General features: G+C 40.5%; 1 protein-coding gene across 1 annotated transcript in view; it reads left to right on the forward strand.

The window, feature by feature from the left end:
* The window catches only part of LOC146832731 (myb-related transcription factor, partner of profilin-like), a 485,536-nt gene that overhangs the window by 378,052 nt on the left and 86,836 nt on the right, over nt 1–20,648 (forward strand). The window lies entirely within an intron of this gene.

Consider the following 20,648-nt stretch of genomic DNA (forward strand, 5'->3'; position numbering starts at 1 on the left):
ACTGTCTTTCTTCCAGGATTGAACTGCTGACATATAAGGCATCTTTGACAAAGGCTCTCAGCTACCAGTCTAAATTTTGCATTGTACCATGTTTGCTTGAAGGGCCGAATCATCGCATCCCTCCCTATGTGTCCCTGTCACATCCGTGCCATGGCAGACACCATGCTATCAGGCATGGCTGTCTTCCATCTCGATAAATCCATACATGGTCTGTTTCCCTTGGTGTATATCCTGCTTTTACCCACTGTCTCATTTCCTCATCTTCTGCTTCTTCCTGCAATTGCCTCACTTCCTCCCAAGTATTCACAACGTTAGTAAACATTAGAGGTAAATAATTCATCTCCTTCTCCTTAGCCCTGTTGACTGAGTTCTGGTTTCGTGCACAATATTGAGCCATATCATTGGCAAATCTGTTTCCGACCGCGATATAATCATCGGTTTGCACATGGGCAGCACACTTCACAACAGCCAATTGTTTAGGCAGCTGTATCGCCTCAAGCAACTTTCCAACCACTTCAGCATTCTTTATAGGAGTTCCACTTGAAGTCAGAAATCCTCTCTGCAGCCATATCTGGCCGAAATCATGCACAACACCAAAGCCATACTGACTATCAGTTTTCACAGTCACTCTCACATTTTTTCCAATCCTGCATGCTCTAGTTAAGGCTACTAGTTCAGCAACCTGGGCTGATTTTACTCCCTTCAGGTAAGATGCTTCCATTACTGCTGCAACTGTGAATACTGCATATGCTGCACTCAAATTTCCTTTGTCTGTTCTCAAACATGATCCATCTACAAACATCACAAAGTCACTCTCAGACAAAGGTACATCTTTTATATCCGGACGTGGTTTGGTACAGAAATCCAATACATCCAAACAATCATGATCCACTTCGTCCCTGACTACAACATTTTCAGCATCAGGCAATAGTGTTGAAGGATCCACATTCAGACCTCTCACAAGGCTCACATTCGTTGCACCTAATATGACTTTCTCATACTTAGTCAGCCGACTATGTGTCATAAATTGAGTGTGACTCCTTGTTAAAAGGATTGCCACATCATGAGGTACAAACACTCGCACAGGGTATCCCATCACAATTCCTTCACTCTGTTCCAGACTCTTACAAGTAGCAGCTACTGCTTTCAAACAACCTGGCAACGCTACAGCTACAGGGTCTAACATTGCCGAAACATATGCAATTGGTCTTCTCAATTTTCCATGTTTCTGTATTAATACAGAGAGTGCACATCCATTCCTCTCACTGCAGTACAGCTCGAACTCTCTTTCATAGTCAGGCATTCCTAATGCTGGCGCTTCACACAAACTGTCTCTCAATTTGCTAATTCTTCCCTACTTAAGTCAATAGGGTCTCTCACATCACTTCTTGTCAGGCGTACCAAAGGTTTTGCGATCAGGGAAAAGTTACTTATCCACTGACGACAATATCCAACCATTCCAAGAAACATTCTCACTTCTCTTTGTGTCATTGGGGCTCTCATTCCTTTTATTATCTTGATCCTGTCTGTAGTTATTTTTCTTAGTCCTTTTTCAATTTTATGACCTAAATATTGAACTTCTTTCTGACAAAATTGCAATTTCCATGGGGATACCTTAAGTCCTCCATCTGCCAAATGATTTAACAATGCTATGGTGTCCATTACACAGGCTTCCCAAGTTTTCGACGCCACAAGTAGGTCGTCAATATATTGAACTAACACTGAATTCTCAGACATTTCTAAGTCTTCCAAGGACTTTTTCAATATCTGATTAAAAATTGAGGGGCTTTCTGTATACCCCTGTGGGTTTCGGCACCAAGCCAAAATACGTTCGCCAAAACGAAACGCAAAAATTGGTTGGCTATCATGGTGCAACGGGATGGAAAAGAAAGCATGGCATAGATCAATCAATGTATACCATTCTGCATCATGGGGAATCTGATACAAAATTACAGATAGATTTGGTACAATAGGACAGCACGATACAACAATTTTGTTCATGTTTCTCAAATCCTGTACTATCCTGAAATTTCCATTAGGCTTTTTCAGTCCCATAATTGGTGAATTACATGGACTACTCATTATTTCTCTCAATATTCCTTGTTAAAATCATTTTCTCAATTATTGGGGTAACTCCTTCAATTATCTCGGGTGTCAATTTATATTGAGGAACATTTGGGTAGCTTATTCCTTCCTTCACTGTTACTTTTACGGGATCCACATTTCTCATCAATCCTACATCTTCTCTTGTAAAATCCCAAACCTCTGCTTTTACTGTTTGTTTCAATTCTTTTGGTAATTCATCAGGGTTGAATACAGCATAGGCTTCAGTAATTTCAGTTTCCATATTAGCCATAGTCATTTTATACAGTACGTCTTCATCAGGGGTCTCAAATGCTATGCCATCAGGGGTACAAAATATGGTGCAATTCATCTTGCACAGTAAGTCTCTGCCTAACAAATTTACAGGACTTGAATCACACACGATAAAGCGGTGCATTTCAGAAAATTTCCCTATATTGACTTTTACTGGTTCTGTGAGATATTTTTGATATGTCTGTTGGATACTCCAACCACTTGGATTGTTTCATCCGAGAGAGGAAGATTTCTAACATCAGCTGACCTAACAGTTGATCGAGTAGCACCAGTATCTACTAGGAAAGTAATATTTTCATTATTTACCTTTCCGTCCACAAAAGGGCCTGTCTGGTCTACTTCTAGAGTTGCGCCAAGTACGCACTCTTCTTCCTCCCTTCGGCACCGTCAATAACCTTCTTCTGATTCACTCTCATCGTGTTGTAGCCAATACTGCGAAACAGCGCTTGCGCTCGGCAGCTTAGTCACCTGTTCTTCGTTGTAGAATCCTGTCTCATTACTGTATTTCTGTGAATTTACGCTCTGTGGAATAGGCGGTTTTGGTGCCTGTTTCTGTTGGGTACAACCTGCTGCTGTCGCTGCAGTTGACCACTCACCTCTTTCTGCACCTGTGGATTCAATGATGCATTATCACCATTAGTATTTGGGGGAAATTTACACTCGGATTTCCAGTGCCCTATTCTTCCGCAATTGTGACATGGCCATTTCTTTTTGACTTCTATATTGAATTGTCCCTTTCCTTTTCCAGTATTAAATATAGGTTTTGGACCTGTACTATTTGCTTGTTCAATCAGCTGAGCTTCCTGTCTTTCTGCTACCTTTACTTGTGACCACATACCCTTTTCTTTTAATTTACGCTGCTTGGCCTCAATTTCATCACTAAAATATTTTGCATGTCTTAGTACTTCATCTATTTTCTTAATTTGCCAATCCACTGTATGCTGTTTAATCATCTCACTAATTTCAGGACGTAGACCATATACAAACCTGTATACAAAATGACCTAAATCCTTCTCACTCACATTTTCATCACCACTAAACTGTTTAAAGGCAGGTATTAACCTTTTGTAATAGGCATGTACCGACTCCTTTGCTTCTTGATGAGTTCGGTCAATTTTCACCCAATCAGTCTCTTTAGGGGGTACCTTGTTTTTCAGGAAAACAATTACTTGTTCATAATTTTTTATAACTTCTGGGTCAGGGGCTCCTGTTTTTGGATCCCTAGGGTATTCTTGTGTAGGCCAAATTATCATTAGCTTGCACTCTGTCCATGGATCTGCTGGTACTATTATGTCAAATAGACTATTTAGATCAATCCACAAAACTTTTGATAATTTTACAAATCTAACCACTTGCATATACCACTCGACTGCCTTTTCACGTAGTCGAGGAAAATCATTTGTAAATGACAAAATATCCTGCCTAGTCCAAGGAACATGTACATATCCTCCTCCTGGAATTTCTCTCATGGGGCATTCTGTCACTACTCTTTCTTTTTCTCATACAGGGAAAGCTGCAAATGTTTTATCTGAAGCATCATCTCGTTTTCTAAACCATCTACCTTTCTATTTATCTACATCTCCCGATTTCCTCAATAAAATGATTATATCTTTAATCTGAGTTATTCTTCCTGTGGTGTTCAGATTTTCAATATCCTTTTCAGAAAAATCTACTCTGTAGGGTTTTTGTAAGGCCTTTACTTTTTCCATATCCATACCCATTTCATTTGCCACTTCTTCTAGTCTCTCATGCAGACTCTTTGCTCTCCATGTTATGCTTTTGCATAAAAATAGTAATTCTTCATCCTGATAATTTTTCGGCTTTTCTGTGGGGATAGTCCCTACGATTAATTCTTCCAAAACCATCCTTAGCTTAGCCACATCTATAGATTGGGATTCTTTATCTTTTCTCTGTAAACTTCTTAACCATTCGCTTAATTCATCTGAAGTAGGACCTACTGGTTTCACTTCATTACCTCGTTCTGGGTCTCTTGGAGTTTCTGATACAGAATCTGTAGTCACTATCAGTTTTTCCACTAACCCTGGATCTGCTGTCAAATTTTTAAGCGTACTTTGTTTTGTCGTACTTACTGTTTGTCTCCATGGGTTCTCATCTGAATTTATCTTTGGCCTCTCTGTCTGTTTATTACTGTTATAAGGGACCGTTAAACAATGCTCATTATTTTTCTGTTTGTCAAAAATAGGCATTACAGGACCTATAGTTACAGGAACAGTTACGGCTTCTAAATTTTTAGTCACTTCTCTAAACTTTTCGGTTAACTCTAAAGTTGTTTTCGCTAATTCTGCCGAATTTTCATTACTCTTTTTACCATCCTGTTTCCTCTCTATTTCTCTGAAAGAATTATTTCTCCCTATTTATTGAGTTACTGGTTCAACTTCTATGTTTCGCAAAGTCTCTCTCATTGGGGCACTTGGTGTCAACATATCATCATCTGGTTGATACGGGGGTAGATTTTTATAAAACATGTCGTCAAGAACATCATGCTCCTATTCATGTACTCCATACCTTCCCGATTCTATATTATGTCTTTTTTCTGTATATTTTCTTCCACTAATTTCTTCAGCATGTCTTACTGTAAACAAACCATCAGCCATATTTGCACTTCGCCATCTCCTCATTCTATCATCATGATTCTCCTGTCCATGTGATCTACCAAACATGTATCTATACCTTCCGCCACTCCTCTGTCGTTCCCTGTCATGCATCTCATCTTCCCATTCAGTCAATGCTTCGAACTGTGTTGGTCTAGGTCTCGGTTCTAGATTCATCATTCTTTCTCTCAAATTTCTTAAAACCGCTAAATTAAAAGAACCATGTTCTGGAAATGCCAAAACTCCATTGTCTTTTGTATATTTTGCCCAATTGTCTAACCAAATACAAGTATGATATCCGTATTTCGCAACCATAAAGGATGCGGGCGGTTTCGGTGGAGGAAGCAACTGTCCCTCTCTAGTCTTAATCGGTATTTCCTTTTTAAATAAGTTCTTGATTTTTCCAAACCAGGACCTTTTCTCTTTTTCTGGTGGATCGTAATACATCATTTTGTCTTCCGTGTATCGCTAGTTTTTCCCTACGATTATTCTGTTGTTTTAAACAGTCGCAGCGTGACTCACACTAACGCACCAATCCGGAGGGTCTACGTCACCCTGCAATTCTCTACTCCTAGCACGATGTACACTAACGCACCAATCAGGAGAGCTTACGTTTCTTAATGACTAGCCAATCCCAGCGCGGTCTTTCTGACGTCAGTTTTTCTCGCTACTCCTGCTTCTGCTGACCCCTCCTTTACAAAATTTTCTCGGTAAGCTCCTTACGCTCTTTTAACTCACAAATCTGTTAGTAACGACATAAAAACGCCACCTTTATCTGTTTCGTTAACAAAAGTATAGTTAATAACCTTTTTCACAAGAATTCCGCCTTTCCCGAGAGTAGCGCTTACCTCTGCCCTACTACGGAATCGTTACTTTTGTTGATAAAGTAGCACATCCCTCTACCTTACCCTTCTAACAAGCATTAGCTAACCGTTTCTCCAGAATTAAGACACCTAGTTGGAGACCCAGTGCTCCTGAGAAATAAAACCAGAGTTTCACAATTAACCTGAATGCTATTTCATTCATGCACTTTCATACGGAAAATGTAGTACACTCACACAGAATTCTGTCTTTCCCTTGAACAGCGAACAATCTGTTCTACTACAGAATTATGACACACGTTAATAAAGTAGCACTTTATCCTTCTAGCAAGCTTAGGGAACACCTATTACCTTTCCAGTGATAAGCGTAATCAGAGTGCCTTCTGGACTCCTGGTACCTCAGACCAAAATTTCACAGGTGATCTTCGCTACCATATATTTCTCTCATACAGGAAATATCCCTAATGGCAACACACGACGATGTTACCGAATCGAACCCAGACAATGCGTCGTGCAACTCCAATCGTCACACCTTTTTCCCGTGTACTTACAGGGCAACAACAATACCGTCTTTCCCGAGAGCAGCGCTTACCTCTGCTCTACTACGGAACCGTTACAAACTTCCGACTTCCTACACCCCAGAAGCCGTCAAACAACATAGAACTCGACGCGACTCAACATAGAGTTTTATTACATAAACCAATACTTTCCCACAATCAATAAGCAATTTACAAGCAATAATCACCAAACCAAAACAATAAAAACCATCATCTTGCTACCAGAAAAACTGATGGAGCGCAAAAACCCTAGCAACGGGGAAAACAAACCCGGAGCGGTATCCTCCCCTCGGCAGACCAGACGTCACACTAACTCATTCACAATTGCAGTCATTGGTGGGGCCCATAACACCAACACTCATACGTCACTTCCACATCGGTCTGCACACACAGGAGGGATGAGCGGTTCAAGCGCTCGACATGTGAGGGGAACACCTTATAACCTATAGGGAAAGAAAAATTATTTTACAATAATGTACATCAATACCCCTTCCACCTACAGATCTCAATCCTGATCATGAAAGCACTCCTCCCACAATGATCGATGAATCATTTAGTTGGATTGGTTGACGGTGATTTAGAACCAGCTAAAATACATTCAAGATTTAGATCTACCTTTCACAATAAACCATAAACTCATTATTATGTTAATCAATATCTGTTTATCAAATTTTCTAGAAGATTTTATTCGCATTTGGAAATTTATATCAATATTTCAAAATATAGCACAGAATATCATATTTACCTAATCTGGCTATTTGAAGTCCTCGAAGTCATGGTTCATATTGCAGTCAGTTGTCAAAGTCAAAGTTCTTTGCTCAGCACGCTACAGTCTCAATGGATCGACAAACACCAGAGACGTGCAAGCATCTGTCAGTGCCCATAGAATTAGGAAACATTTTCAGTCATCAAATAATTGGGCAGCATCTGGACCATTCAGGAAACGCAGCAGTCACCCTAAGTAGTAGAGTTCGCGTAGCGTCACCGTCGTCGTCGTTGTCATCGGGAAAAGCGATTGCAATAAGGGATCTGCCTCTCTATTCTACCGTGTATTTTATATGAAATCATAGCAAGAGGATACGTTTCGTTATTTTAATACGGTCGTGATTGGTTGGTTGAAATCGTCCGATGCTAAAGTCTGGGTTTTTGGTACAGTTCAAGGGGTGATGTCACTGAAGTCATCTACAGTCAGTCCATTCTGGTTTACTGTGAAAGTCCATTGTCTTTCGTCTTGGCTGTCATCCCACGGTGTCCTTGCTTAGGAACACAGAGATCAGGGTTCAGGACGAGGTCTGGAAGACTTTGTCGCTTCTGCGCACTTCACTCCATGCCTCGTGGGACAGTGGCCACTTCGTCGTGTCACGTCGGCGGCCATTTTGAGTTTTAGGCCCAAACGCCAACTTAAGCGAAACAAACACAAAGAGTAATTAATGTATAGAAATAATAAATCTAATGTTAACCCCTTACTAATCCCTCTATGTGCTTGTATTTATTTAGCGTATAGCAACATTTAAAGCAATTATATTCACCGTTTTGGTCCTCTTCTCGGGCAACATTACAAAGCAACATATATCATGCAATATTTATTTATTACATATACTATTATTAGTATGCATATAAATTTTAGTCAATAAAGGTTATTTAGCCTTGCAATATGCAAATCCCACGTATAATTCAAATATTAATAATGTTGATTAATAAACATGCACACTCATTTAATAAATTATAATTAATAGATTATTTAATTAGAATTTTCAGACAGAATGGGGGAGGTATACCAAATTTTGTATACATTAAAATAAACATTTTGTTATACCCCTGTGGGATTCGGCATTATAATGAATTATACATTTTTATCTTCTAAATAAATAATCAACAAATACAACTAAATGATTAGTTGATCATTGTGGGAGGAGTGCTTTGATTATCAGGATTGAGATCTGTAGGTGGAAGGGGTATTGATGTACATTACTGTAAAATATTTTTTCTTTCCCTATAGGTTATAAGGTGCACCCCTCACATGTCGAGCGCTTGAACCACTCATCCCTCCTGTGTGTGCAGACCGATGTGGAAGTGACGTATGAGTGTTGGTGTTATGGGCCCCACCAATGACTGCATGTAATAATCATTACATTATAATTTATTTTTGTTTTGTTTTGTTTCTTTGGGGTACTGACTTTGCACCTAATATGTCGAATATCAGGAACTCAAAAAGTGAAATTAACACAATGAAGGTAGGAGAGCTGCTGCAGGTCTCCCCTACACTCAATACAGGTGCCATAAAAAGATGATATTCAAAACTGGATGACTACAGACATCCTCTGCCTGGTTTACTGCCACAAATAACTAGGCATAGTATGGTGTAGCAGTTTTCACAACACTTGTGTTCTCAAAGAGTTGGTGACCAGAGGATGGCTGCATGTGAATACTAAATGCATAGATGGTACCCAAACATGTAAGGAGTGCTGCTGCCATCAGGTCCATGATAGTACCTACAGACTATCACAGGGGCCATGTCATCTACAAGCAGTTCAATAAATTCACAATCATCTACTGAAACCAGCATAGGCATGGTCAGCATTGGATTGAGGGACACCAGAGCCCAGTGACCTTGATGAAGGACTGCTAAAACTGCCAGGAAGAGTCACTGCAGAAACTGGTGTGGGTAGATGAACAGCCTTGCGGGAAGACTAGAAATGTACTTGGTGAAATAAACAAGTGACTGGTGTGGACTTGTCACTATCACTGTTGTGAGTGTGTGCCTGCTAACTCAAAGCCTTAACAGTACTTGTGTGAACTCCGCATGCCATTCCAACATAATGTTGAAGCAGCATACTATCATGCATCTCCACCAACCTTACTAGACTTTCATACGGTTCTTCGTGTCAACCATGTCTGAACCCAACTCAATGGATTACAATCTACTCCTGCTGTGTCCCATCAACGGCACACTCAATGAAATCATGTAGAACAAATTGTCTGAATGTGAATGCACTTCAACACACATTTTTTTCTGTGACATTTTAGGCAACCTATTCCCATGGATGCCGTTTTATTTTTATTCGCTTGCCTTTCCACTATCAGTGACCATAACCTGGTCTATGTGTAAGTAGTCTAAAACCAGTATGGGGTACCTTTTCTTCCCATAAAGAGAGCACCAGGCCTGGCAGTTCAGGCTGGAGAGTTCTTATTGGAGTTTCACTAAGAAATATTTCCAAATGGTTGGTTTCTGTTTAGAGAGGCATAGTAGGTAAAGAGGGCAGACTGGGATGTGGCCCCAAGTGGCAACGACTGGCTGAGATTAATTCAATTAATACTATGGTTATCATGCATGGCTGGCTATCCTCCAACACACACTTCCTCATATTTCCAAATCATCCATTTTATCTGCCATCAGGAGATTTGGTGTCCTCAGTATACACTGTAGTCTCAGATCCCCGGAGGACACTTTGGAGGCCACCATATGTACTCAATTTTGTCATTTTGGAATGGACAGTTGGCCTATGTGATTAATTTCTCCTGTATGGAGAGACAGACATGTTCAAGAAGCTATTGCTGATAACTAGAAATATAGGAATCAATTTTAGAGATATGTGTGTTGTCATGCAATAGCTTGAGTCAGATGTACCCAAGGTATGCAATAAATATCAGTGGTTGTAGGAAAGTGCCAGTTTTTGCTTGGTCACCCCCCTTTTTTGGGGATTAGTGCTACTGGTTTCTTGACTCTGTGCACTAGGACACTTCTAAACAGGTACCAGTGAATGTGCTCTCACCACTAAAAACATGTTGAATAGCCTAACATCTAATTAACCTATTTGACTTTCCTATAAGTCTATAGAATAAGGTGTCCAAAGTACGCCTATGGCATGGAAAGTTGAATATTACCTACGGACTACAGCACTACTATGCCATCCACTAGTGTGACCAGGCAAACATGATTTCAGGTCTGCCACATCAGCCTGGCAACTGTAGCTTTTTTTACTGCAACCAGGCCTGCCAAAATAAACCCCTTTTGACAGAAGAAAACGTCCTTTTAAATATTAAGAAGTCACCCCTTATGTACCCAAGTAGCCTACAAGGCAGAGTGCATGGCATGTAAAAGTAGAACATGCATTAATTTAAAGTTAACATGTCCTTACGGTGACTAGTGCATTTACTAATTCGTGGGTGACTAGAAAAGGTGTCAATTCACGTCCTCTTACATCAAAACTATTTGATTCAGAAATGCCATCCGAGAACTTGCAGGTGAGAACCTTGACAAAACGTAGGGGTGAGGTGATTGAATGAAGTCTAGTGTTGAAATCTCCCCCTATACAAAAACCTGCAAACTGACCACTATCACAAACAGATTTCTGGAGTGAAGATATATGTTTGAATTGGGATAAAAATGTTGCATTAGGTGTACCAGTAAAACCGTTATTATAAAAGTTTGATAAATAAAGTGTTCTACCTCATTTGTATCTTACTGACAGGTAATTGGTGCCAGCTATCTCAAGGTCCTTCACACCACCTCCAGCTTTGATGTTCACCCAAGTTGCCAACCCCTTTTCACTCACCCAGACCTTGCTGGGGATGCTGGATTATAAAAACTTTGCAGGAACTGATTTGAAGGCATGCTAAAAAAAATGTAAGATCATTACTCAAGCATAAATTAGATATCTGAGGCCATTTAAATGACAATACTTGGTTTGGCAAGACATCTGGGTCCAAGATTGCCTTAGCCATAGCTGATGGATATTCTATTTTACATTTGGAATGGAATAACAGATTTGGGGGCGAGAGGGGGTGTGTGGAGGTGATTTACCGCTCTGAGTTTCTTTGCACAATAAAGAGTTTGGATGGTCTAAATGGGGCTGAGCAACTTACCTTCTTGCTTGAACTATCTGATAAATTCTCTTTCTCAGGAGCTAAGATATACCGCCCAGCAGAATATTCTTCCAATTTTGGGGAGTTACTTGTTAAGGCAGTTGCATTGTATATATGCAGTATGCTAATTTTACTTTGCTGAGCGATTTTAACATCCATATGGACGATCATAGATTTAAAGCGGATGGTTTGCGGAATGAGGTGATGGCAGATCTTAATCTTCAGCAAATGGTGATATGATCTACACATAAACAGAGGCATATGCTAGCTCTTATTTTTACTAATGTTCCATCACTTACTACCGATAATCCCGCCCAGGGATACAGTTAGACCATTTTTTAAATTTCTTTTTCCCTGCTAATACCGCAAATATCTTTAAATAGCCAGTAAGTCAGTTATAGCAGCATGGCCTGGCATAAAATGAGTCAAATTTAGCAGACACCCTGAAATCTCGCTGGGGGAAGTTTGGAAGAAGCAGAGAGTTCCTTCAATTCCTCATTCGTGCTGGCGGTTTATAAGTTGGGTCCCATGAAAAGTTACCCAGTAAAGAGGAAATTTCCTTTAGCTGTATGGCCTCTCCCCTGTTGCAGTCTGAAAAATATCCATGCAAAAATTTTGAAAGGAAATGGTGGGAAAACTGGCTTTTTGGAGAAAAAACTGATCTATAAATCAGCCCTTGGAGATATCCTAGAAAAACATCACAAAGGCACAACCATAAGCTTTCTCTAACCAAATTGCCAAAGCAGACAATTACACAAAGAAGATCTTTCAGATAGTGAGGTCCCTTCTAACTAAGGCATTGGGAAACAAAATATTAGAGTGACATAAGTATTATATGACAGTCTCTCAAAATATCTACAAGACAATGTGGAGGATATTTACTCAACTTTTCAAATTGTAGAGGAGTGTGATCTCTGATCATGACCCGGGGGATAGAGGGGGCATAATTGAATGCTTTTAAAAGGATTTCCCTAGCTGTCTCAGAATCAGCCATTCTCAATGCTTGGTCAGGATCTCTATTGGATCCTCCTAGCATTCTAAAACGTGCAGTTTCATCCATTAACAAACACATTAATGCACTGTTCAATCGATCGCTGGTATTAGGATCAGTCCCCATGCCTAGAAAAAAGCTTTAGTGCTGCCATAATTTTTTTTTAAAAAGCCCAATCAGATCCACTTTGTTTGAGAATTTACAGGCCCACCTCTGTACTTCCAGCTTTGAGGAAAAGGCTGGAGAATTGGCGAAGAAGCAACTTGCACAGTATACTGAAAGAAAGGGGATCTTACATCCCACACAATCAGGTTTTCAACCTGGCTTTAGCACGGTTGCACTTCTGGAGATGGCCAAATTTGTCAAAGTCAATCTTGACCCCAGGGAAAGAAAGCAGTGCTTATTTTTTTAGATCTCTCTACTTCTTTTGATACTGTGTACCATAGTAGATTGTTGGAGTGGCAGGAAGAATTTGGGATAGTGGGTAAAGCCAAGCTTTTTATAAAGTTCTTTTTTCAGCGAAGGAGTAAGCCATCTATTTCCCACCATTCACTTGAAGCTTCAAACATCTGAGACATGGTGGTCCGCAAAGATCAGCACCTAGCCCTACCTTTTTTAATGGAATTGCAGGGTTTTAATATCATCTCCAATGCTGATGTAGTACAACGGATGCTTGCTTTCCAGCAGGTTGAAGACTCTGTAGGGAGAAGTTTCAAGGCTGTCTCTCGGTGGTAGCAAGCTGGATGCTGCGTAAATGGCTTAAGTTGATCTTAGACAAATCGTAGGCTTGGTCTTTGGCAACTCCACTCCTTTGAACTTGATGGGGCTGTGGCCTGAACATCTTGGAGAATACCCAATCCCTGCATTGAGAGTGAGAAATTTAAGGGTAAAGTTTGATAGGGATCTCTCTTCAAAACCACAAGTGAGGGCAATTACAGCTACGTGTTTTGCTGTACTCAAGTCATTTAAAAAGACAATGGGATTTTTACCTGCTCACATTTGAAAAGACATTGTGCATTTTCTTGTGACCACCACACTGGATTATGGGAATGCTCTCTATCTGGGGGTCTCATCAGGGCTATTAAACAAGTTCCAGCTGATTTAGAATGAGGCAGCTTGTCTGATCCTGAACCACCCCAAGAGGTAGCCTATTTGAGTGCGCTCAAAGAATCAGCATTGACTAACAATCAACAAAGGATTGCATTTAAGGCCCTTTTGGTTGCGTTTTTGAACTCTGCACAGAAAGGGTCTCTATATCTGCAGTGAAGAGTTAGGAAATATACCCAGGGCAGAGAACTCTGTTCCTCTAGTCAGGGCTTAGTATGTATTCCCAGAGCTCATAAGGCAAGATCAGGAGGTAGATCTTTCGCCCTACTGGTGGTTAAAATGTGGGACGCCCTACTGAAAGTATAACAACAGATTGATTCAGAATCACTTTTTATAGGTTTGAAGATAATCTTTGTAGGAAGGTTTAGGATTAGACTGGCCCATTATGCTGGTTTGAGCACCTGGATGCTTCTGTTGGAAGCAGCTGTTTGCGCTGTACAAATGGCATTTCATCCATCCATTCATTAATTCATTCATTCTCCAGTCAGCATATATTGCCCTCTTAGTATGATGCTGAAATGCACAATGCAACTACATCAGGCAGACAACCTTATTTCTATTGCAAAGAAGCATAAAAAGATACGCATGATGTGTTGATCATTTGCAAATTGTGTTTATATATTGCAAAACTTCATGCCAGGATTAGCTGAAGAGAACTTGATGATACAATCTATAAGAATAATAATGAAGGCAGGAGACTGCTAGCAAGTGGTTCCATAAAATTATGAGTAGCTGGAAAATATTGTTCTCTCTGTGGAAAATGACTAGGTTATGTGTCTCTGCAGATAAGGTAAAGCCCCTAAGGTATGAATCCATTTTAAGTAGGCCTGGACTCCATTTTAGGTATTATGAGTTGCTATATTCTCATTTTTAGGTAATGAGAGTCACAATTTTCCTCAATTTATGCAAACTCATTGTCATGTATGCTATTGACTCGAATGTTGTCTGACCTTATCATTCCAAGAACTGTGAAAATGTTAAGCAATTTCAAACAATGATATAGATATCACACCTTATGCGACATCAGTCTGTGACAAGTGTCTAGTTATCACAATATCAGGGTAAAGTAAAAGCAAACAAAGACATATAACCAAAACAGTGTAGTCTGAATTGATGTCCATTTTCGTTATCTGTTCATAAAGATACGTCTGGGACGCACACCTTGATGCACATAATCTATGTTAGACATTCCTAAATGTATGTCAGAAATAGTAGATAGTATGAAAGGTCTGTAACTTGACCATTTGAGAGGAGAAGTGCTTTTACAAAGATTACTGCACAAGATACTGCCAGAAATTGTCTTAACTGCTTCCAGTGCACCAAGAAGATGCCACATCACACCTAATGCAGATAACAGGCTGAGTCCAGGTGAAATAATGCTGCTGTGTGTTTTCCCTTTTGCAGGGAACACTGACTTCATGCCTCTCTCTTAACCTCATCTTTTGCTGTCAACAAGGTATGCAAGAAGGTAGACTCATGACTAGACTTTATCACTCACGATGAACCCCCAGAACAACACCGTGTCCTCGGCCTGCTTCAACACCTTCCGCATTCACCAAAAGACTTTCAGATGGATCCCCCCCCGAATCCAGAAAAATGGTCATGCAAGCCCTCATCGGTAGCAAGCTGTACTGCGGCAACGCTCTCTATGACAAAATCAACAAGAAACTACTTCGCAAACTCAAGACTGTCAAAAACGCCACAGCCAGACTGATCCTGGACATTGCCCGTCCCAACCACATCACTCAACACCTCAGCGATCTCCACTGGCTCCTCCTCGAAAGAAGATTAACCTTCAAGCTCCACACTCATGCATACAAGGCCCTCCACAACATCGGACCAGCATATTTTAACAACCGCATCTTCTTTCCCGCACCCAATAAACACATCCGATCAGCTGACCTCTTTCTGGCCACCATCCCACACATCCACAAAACAGTAGGAAAGTCCTTCTTCTACCTCGCAGCCAAGGCCTGAAACGACCCCTCTCATCTCAGGCAAATCCCCACACTGCTCCAGTTCATGAAGGACCTCAAGACCTGCCTCTTCGGATGACCCCAGCACTCAATGGAGCCATCCCCCTCCCCCCAACACCTTGAGACCCTTGTGGGTTAGTAGGTGCACTTTACCAACCCCTGATTAATTGATTGATTGATTGATTGTGTTGCTTCTCCCTAAGAAAGTGTAGATTGCAAGTTCTACTTCACATGCTTTCCTAGTGTAGTGCATGGAAGTAGGTTATAGGGTGTCAGGTTTTAAATCACATTTTAACTATGTTAAACACGTTCATTTTATTGTTGTTCTCAACAAGCCTGTTTGCTGTTTGTATGATATTCTGTGTGGTTAATTTAGATGTGCTGAGAAACAGCTTCACCCTTTCGTTATAAATGCTGTTAATTTATAAGTGTCTATTGCTCTTAGTACCTTTTGTGTGTTTGATACTGTAAGGAACAAAGTAGGTTTGTTTCCAGTACCACAGTACCCCAGATCCCAGTTTAGGGATTGTTAGTAACCCAAAAGCAATGATTCCACCCTAACAGTGTAATGGGTGGGTTTTTTGCTGGGCTACAATAACCTGTCTTTTTCATTCAGTACTGGTGCATTGAATCAAGTTCACCTGTGTCACCCATTGGTTGGAAACAAAACCTTGTAGAAATATGCCAGAGCCATAGTTTATGCAACAGTGATCGGCCCAGTTGATGGAAATCCATAATCACTTTCCTGACTCACTGACCAAAGTGTTCATATATGTCTTCTGAAGCTCACTTTCCCGAAAGATTTCCAGAAAATTAAAAAGTGAACTGCTGTTGAACAAGACGTTTGGTCCAATGCAGCAATAAGAATTTTTCCTAAATGATGGGCCTCTAATTTGTGACTGTATCTGTGACCCTGGGAATTGGTACAATTCTAGATGGTTTTCAAACAAGACTGTAAATAGCAGCTTACTAATCATTGTTTTGTTGCAAGTATATGCTTGAGAAATAAAAAAGAGAATTCACACACTAATTTCAAACAATCAAGAATTTATAAGCCGCAAAGTGCTACTCATCAGAGTGCCCCGGTACTAAAAAAACTGCAGCCATTCACCCCATCCACCGAGTAAAGCCCTCAAGAGGTCAGATCAAATAGTCAAGTGATTTAGTAAGAAATAGAAAATGTAATGAGGAAAACACCATGGAAATTACACAAATTGGTTATGGACTCCATAAATATTCTTTTAGGAAATGGTAAAAAGCAATCCATAGAAAAGAATGGGAACTTAAAATCAAAGTTATCTTAAGTGATGTGGATGACTGCAATGGACTGGGATCAGGCAAAACCTAGAAGTTCACCCTGGTAAACAGTTTTATTTACTAACTTCAACTTCATAATGGAAGTCTAAAACCTCTAGTGGCCAAGCCACAATGCTGCACAGAGATTTATTTTATGGTCCCACTGAAACTTGGCAGTTTAGCAGCAAAAGCTACGTGCAGGACAAACGTGAAAACTTTAGCTGGTGAAGCTGTGTCATCAATGGTTACACTTGGATACATTTGTCACTCTCACTTTTTATGCCGTGACTTAGTCACTTTTTTGGGACCTCTAAATTTTTGAGTGAGGCAATGCTGAGTCACAGTTGTGGAGGGATCAATGCATTCTGTGCCCTGTTTACAATTATTCAGCAAGAACCTGAACCTGCGGTCCCACTGTGCCAGCTGTTCTGTCAAAGGAATGGTGGAACCAGGCAAAAGACAGATTTTCCTACAACAGTGAAACAAGTGCTTGCTTCTGTTATGTTAACATGGATTACATTGTGCCTGTGTTCTAAATGTTTAAGCTGTCTTGAGTGTTCCAAAGTGTAAAGAAAGTTCCTAGACATTGTTACCGCATTTTATTATATGCATGGAAGGGAAAGGGCTGTAATGTGCTGTACTTAACATAACGCAACGCATTCCTGTCCTTGCGCTGGTGCCCTTTTGGCTGTCTAGTGCCAATGCAGTTACACTTGCACCATGGAGCAAGGTTGCCTGCGTTGTAAGCAGAATTGTTTTTGTGCAGGAAGGAGCATCTGGCTGCACAATACCAATCCCCTGAGGCATTTTCCTCTTTCTATGTGTGCTGCAGGTTGCAGCACACATAGAAAGAGGAAGTAACAAGGAGAAATAAAGATATTTCTCCAAATTACGCCTCACCAGGGGAGGTGTAACATTTTGATGCATTCCCAGGTTTACCACTGATGGGAAATCTGAGAATGCACCAAAACCAGTGGGTGGATGGGTGGGAACACCCACGTTCCACCCATGGAATGCCTCCCCTGGACAGAGTAAGGCAACAGAGCAATTTGTGCTGCGTTGTGTTACTCTTGGAATTATAAAGCCAAGCAAGGAGAAGCAAGGTGGCCTTGTGTGTCTTGATAAAACAAACTTAAGAGTTGCATCACTCTCGTGCCCCATTGCATGTTGCAAGTGTGACACAAATCTTTAATAGATATGCCCATAAATGACTCTGGTTCAGAATAAGCAGAGTAAGTCCCTCATGGTTGTCTTTACAAGCTTGAATGTGAGTCTCTTCACAATTTGATGCAAGTTTACGAATTGTGCAGTGAACGTCTCATTTCTTAGGCAGGAATGTCATATTTCCATGGTTACGGTCTGTTTGGAGGACCATTTCAGTTTAAGCTGGGTGATTGGCAGATCACAAATAAGGTGTATTTGTTTCTACGTTGATAGACAGTTATAGAAACATGATAGGCCTTTAGGCCAGAAAGTGATGGATACTGGGACACCCTACCTTCATTGAATTCATAGATTCCTTATGCCATTTTTCTATTTTGCTGGATAACGTATAATGTTCCATTCTTAGCCTAGCGATTGTCATTGTTTCCTTGTTTCCAGAGAGTCTCTCACGGCAGAACAGTGGCGGTTTGATTTGTTTGTTTTGGGGCATTTGTGGGGGAAAATGTAACCTCGGGGTAATCTCGCTTAAATAGGAGCCATTGGATTCTGGTTGTAATTCCGAATTTGGGCGCAGTATAATGTAATTGTGTATTTCAAATGTTCAGCAGCTCCACTTGAGATGAAGAATCTTGAATGGTGTATCACCCTTTCTATTAAGTATTAATTTTAAATTTCTCAGTTGCCCTCCGTTGTACCTTACACATATATAAACATATATATTTTTGAAAATTAAGAAAGCTTTTACGTTGACCCCATTACCAAGAAATAATCATGTGTTTAATGTGTTTGTGAACCTTGCTCCTGTTATTTTCATAAGTCTTGCTTATCCATAACCTTTGCTCCCCTCGCCTCTTCATAGTTTTCATGGTCATTTCTTTCCACTCCATGGGTTTCCTGGTCATGAGAAAGACATTCTCAACCAATCCCTGTTTTCTACTGCAGGACATGGGCATGCTTTACTTTCATTTCAGCGCAGTGGTCTTTTCTATTTGTACAGCACTTGTAACAGTATAATATTTTTGCACAGCAATTATAGCACTCTTCTCTTAATGAGGTAGAGATTTTACCTATGTTTCTAATTGTTGGACATTAGTGATGTCATGTTCTTATTCCACAGTATTTTATGTTGGAGATCATTGCAGCTCTGTAGATCATTGCAGGTCATCTAAAATGTCGGAACACAACTGCAAGGCCTTCCAGCCACCACTTCCTTCAACAGGACATTTGTGTCCTCACATTTTCCCATGAATAAGTAGAATTAGAGTACAGCCGTAAACGTTGAAGAGGCAGATTCAAACTACTGCTCAGCCGATCACTGTTTGATGACCCTCTTGACTCTGAACAGTTTGATGACCCTCTTGACTCCCTGCACATTCCCTCTGGGGTGTTACCTGGGAGTCCCAGAGACCCCAAACACCCTCCCAAAAGGTGACACTTTCCAAGTGGCACAGAATATGTGTGCCTCTCGACAGATCTTCTGCCCCTGTCCTTGCAACAGTATACAGAAAGGGTGAAGGCGCAAATCATTTCCTCATTTGCGTAGATGCATGCCGCCATGCAAATGAAGACATTCCCCATTGACATTGGACAGATGCACAAGGGCCTTGTGATCACTGTTACAGAAGGGGCTGTGCCAATATGTCTGTGTTCCTGTCTGCCATTTGGATGTGTCCTGAGGTGAAAGTAGGTGTTAACAACCACAGACAAAACTTAAAGACTCACTTTTTTTAAAACCCAACAGCGCCCTTACAAAACCTTGCCACTAGCAGACCTAGCTAAATCTTAATCCCTGGCAGAAAATGTATTCACTAGGGAAGCAATTTAAGGGCAACACCAGAAGTAAAGTGCTTTTCTCTGCTTGGAACTTATCGAAAACTCCCCAAGCATGCTTCAAGTATCTCATCAATTAAATGCATGTTTCACGATCTATACCTATAGTCGGTCTTGGAGAGCGCTGATGAACAATTTTATTCTCTTTCATAGGTCTCAACATATTCAGAAATTTCAGATAGGACGAAACGTTAGAGTGGCCAGAGACTGTCAGGAAAAGTTTCAAGGACTTAGTTGGATCTAATCTTATATCTGAAACAGAGGCCATAGACAAAGTAATGAATAAGGGAAGCTAACATCTCCTGGATCAATCTTGACTCAAGTTGGCTGAGTGCAAGAGACCAAAGCACTTCCTAGATGATCTAGGAAATAATATAGCATTGTAGCCCACTGCTAAGGGCTATACCGTTTGTTAAAGGCCCTGAACCCGAATTATAGGCCTGAGCCACAGTCTATAACGAGGGAGAGGGCCCTTAATGACTGGCATAGTCTTAGGCAGAAGGGCCATAAGACTGTTAGAACATTCTACCCACTGAGGGTAGAAAGATTTAAATTAAAAAGGGAGAAACAGAAAGAAAAAATTGGAAAGTTGGAGCAGACAGTTTATACCAGCCACTATAATACCAGAGCTACTCCGTTGTCTTCAATTGAACTCTCAACCTACCTTCCAATATTCTGATTATAATTATCCAGCTCCAGCAGCTGATCCATCATTACTGGAGATTATATGGGGTATGCAGGACTTACTTAAAGAAATCAAAATGAAGTCCAGAATCACAGACAAAGTAACTAATGTTAAATTGCTATGAGATAGAAACCAAATTAACACTTGATTGACCCTGGGCGCCACTTTCATGACCCTTCTTAGTCAGAAAGGATCACAATTACCCTTTTACTTGTGGGGGAAAAAAATCGGTTTCTAAAAAGACTTTTGTGCATTAGGAAAAGCCTTTTTGCTTTCACTCTAGATGTTATTTTACCAATCGCGACCGCAAAAGAGCTTTGTACATTGGGCCCCTAGTGTTTTATCAAGTGATTGAAGGAACCGAAAT

Source organism: Triturus cristatus, chromosome 5_1 (assembly GCF_964204655.1).
Source record: "Triturus cristatus chromosome 5_1, aTriCri1.1, whole genome shotgun sequence".
NCBI lineage: Eukaryota > Metazoa > Chordata > Amphibia > Caudata > Salamandridae > Triturus > Triturus cristatus.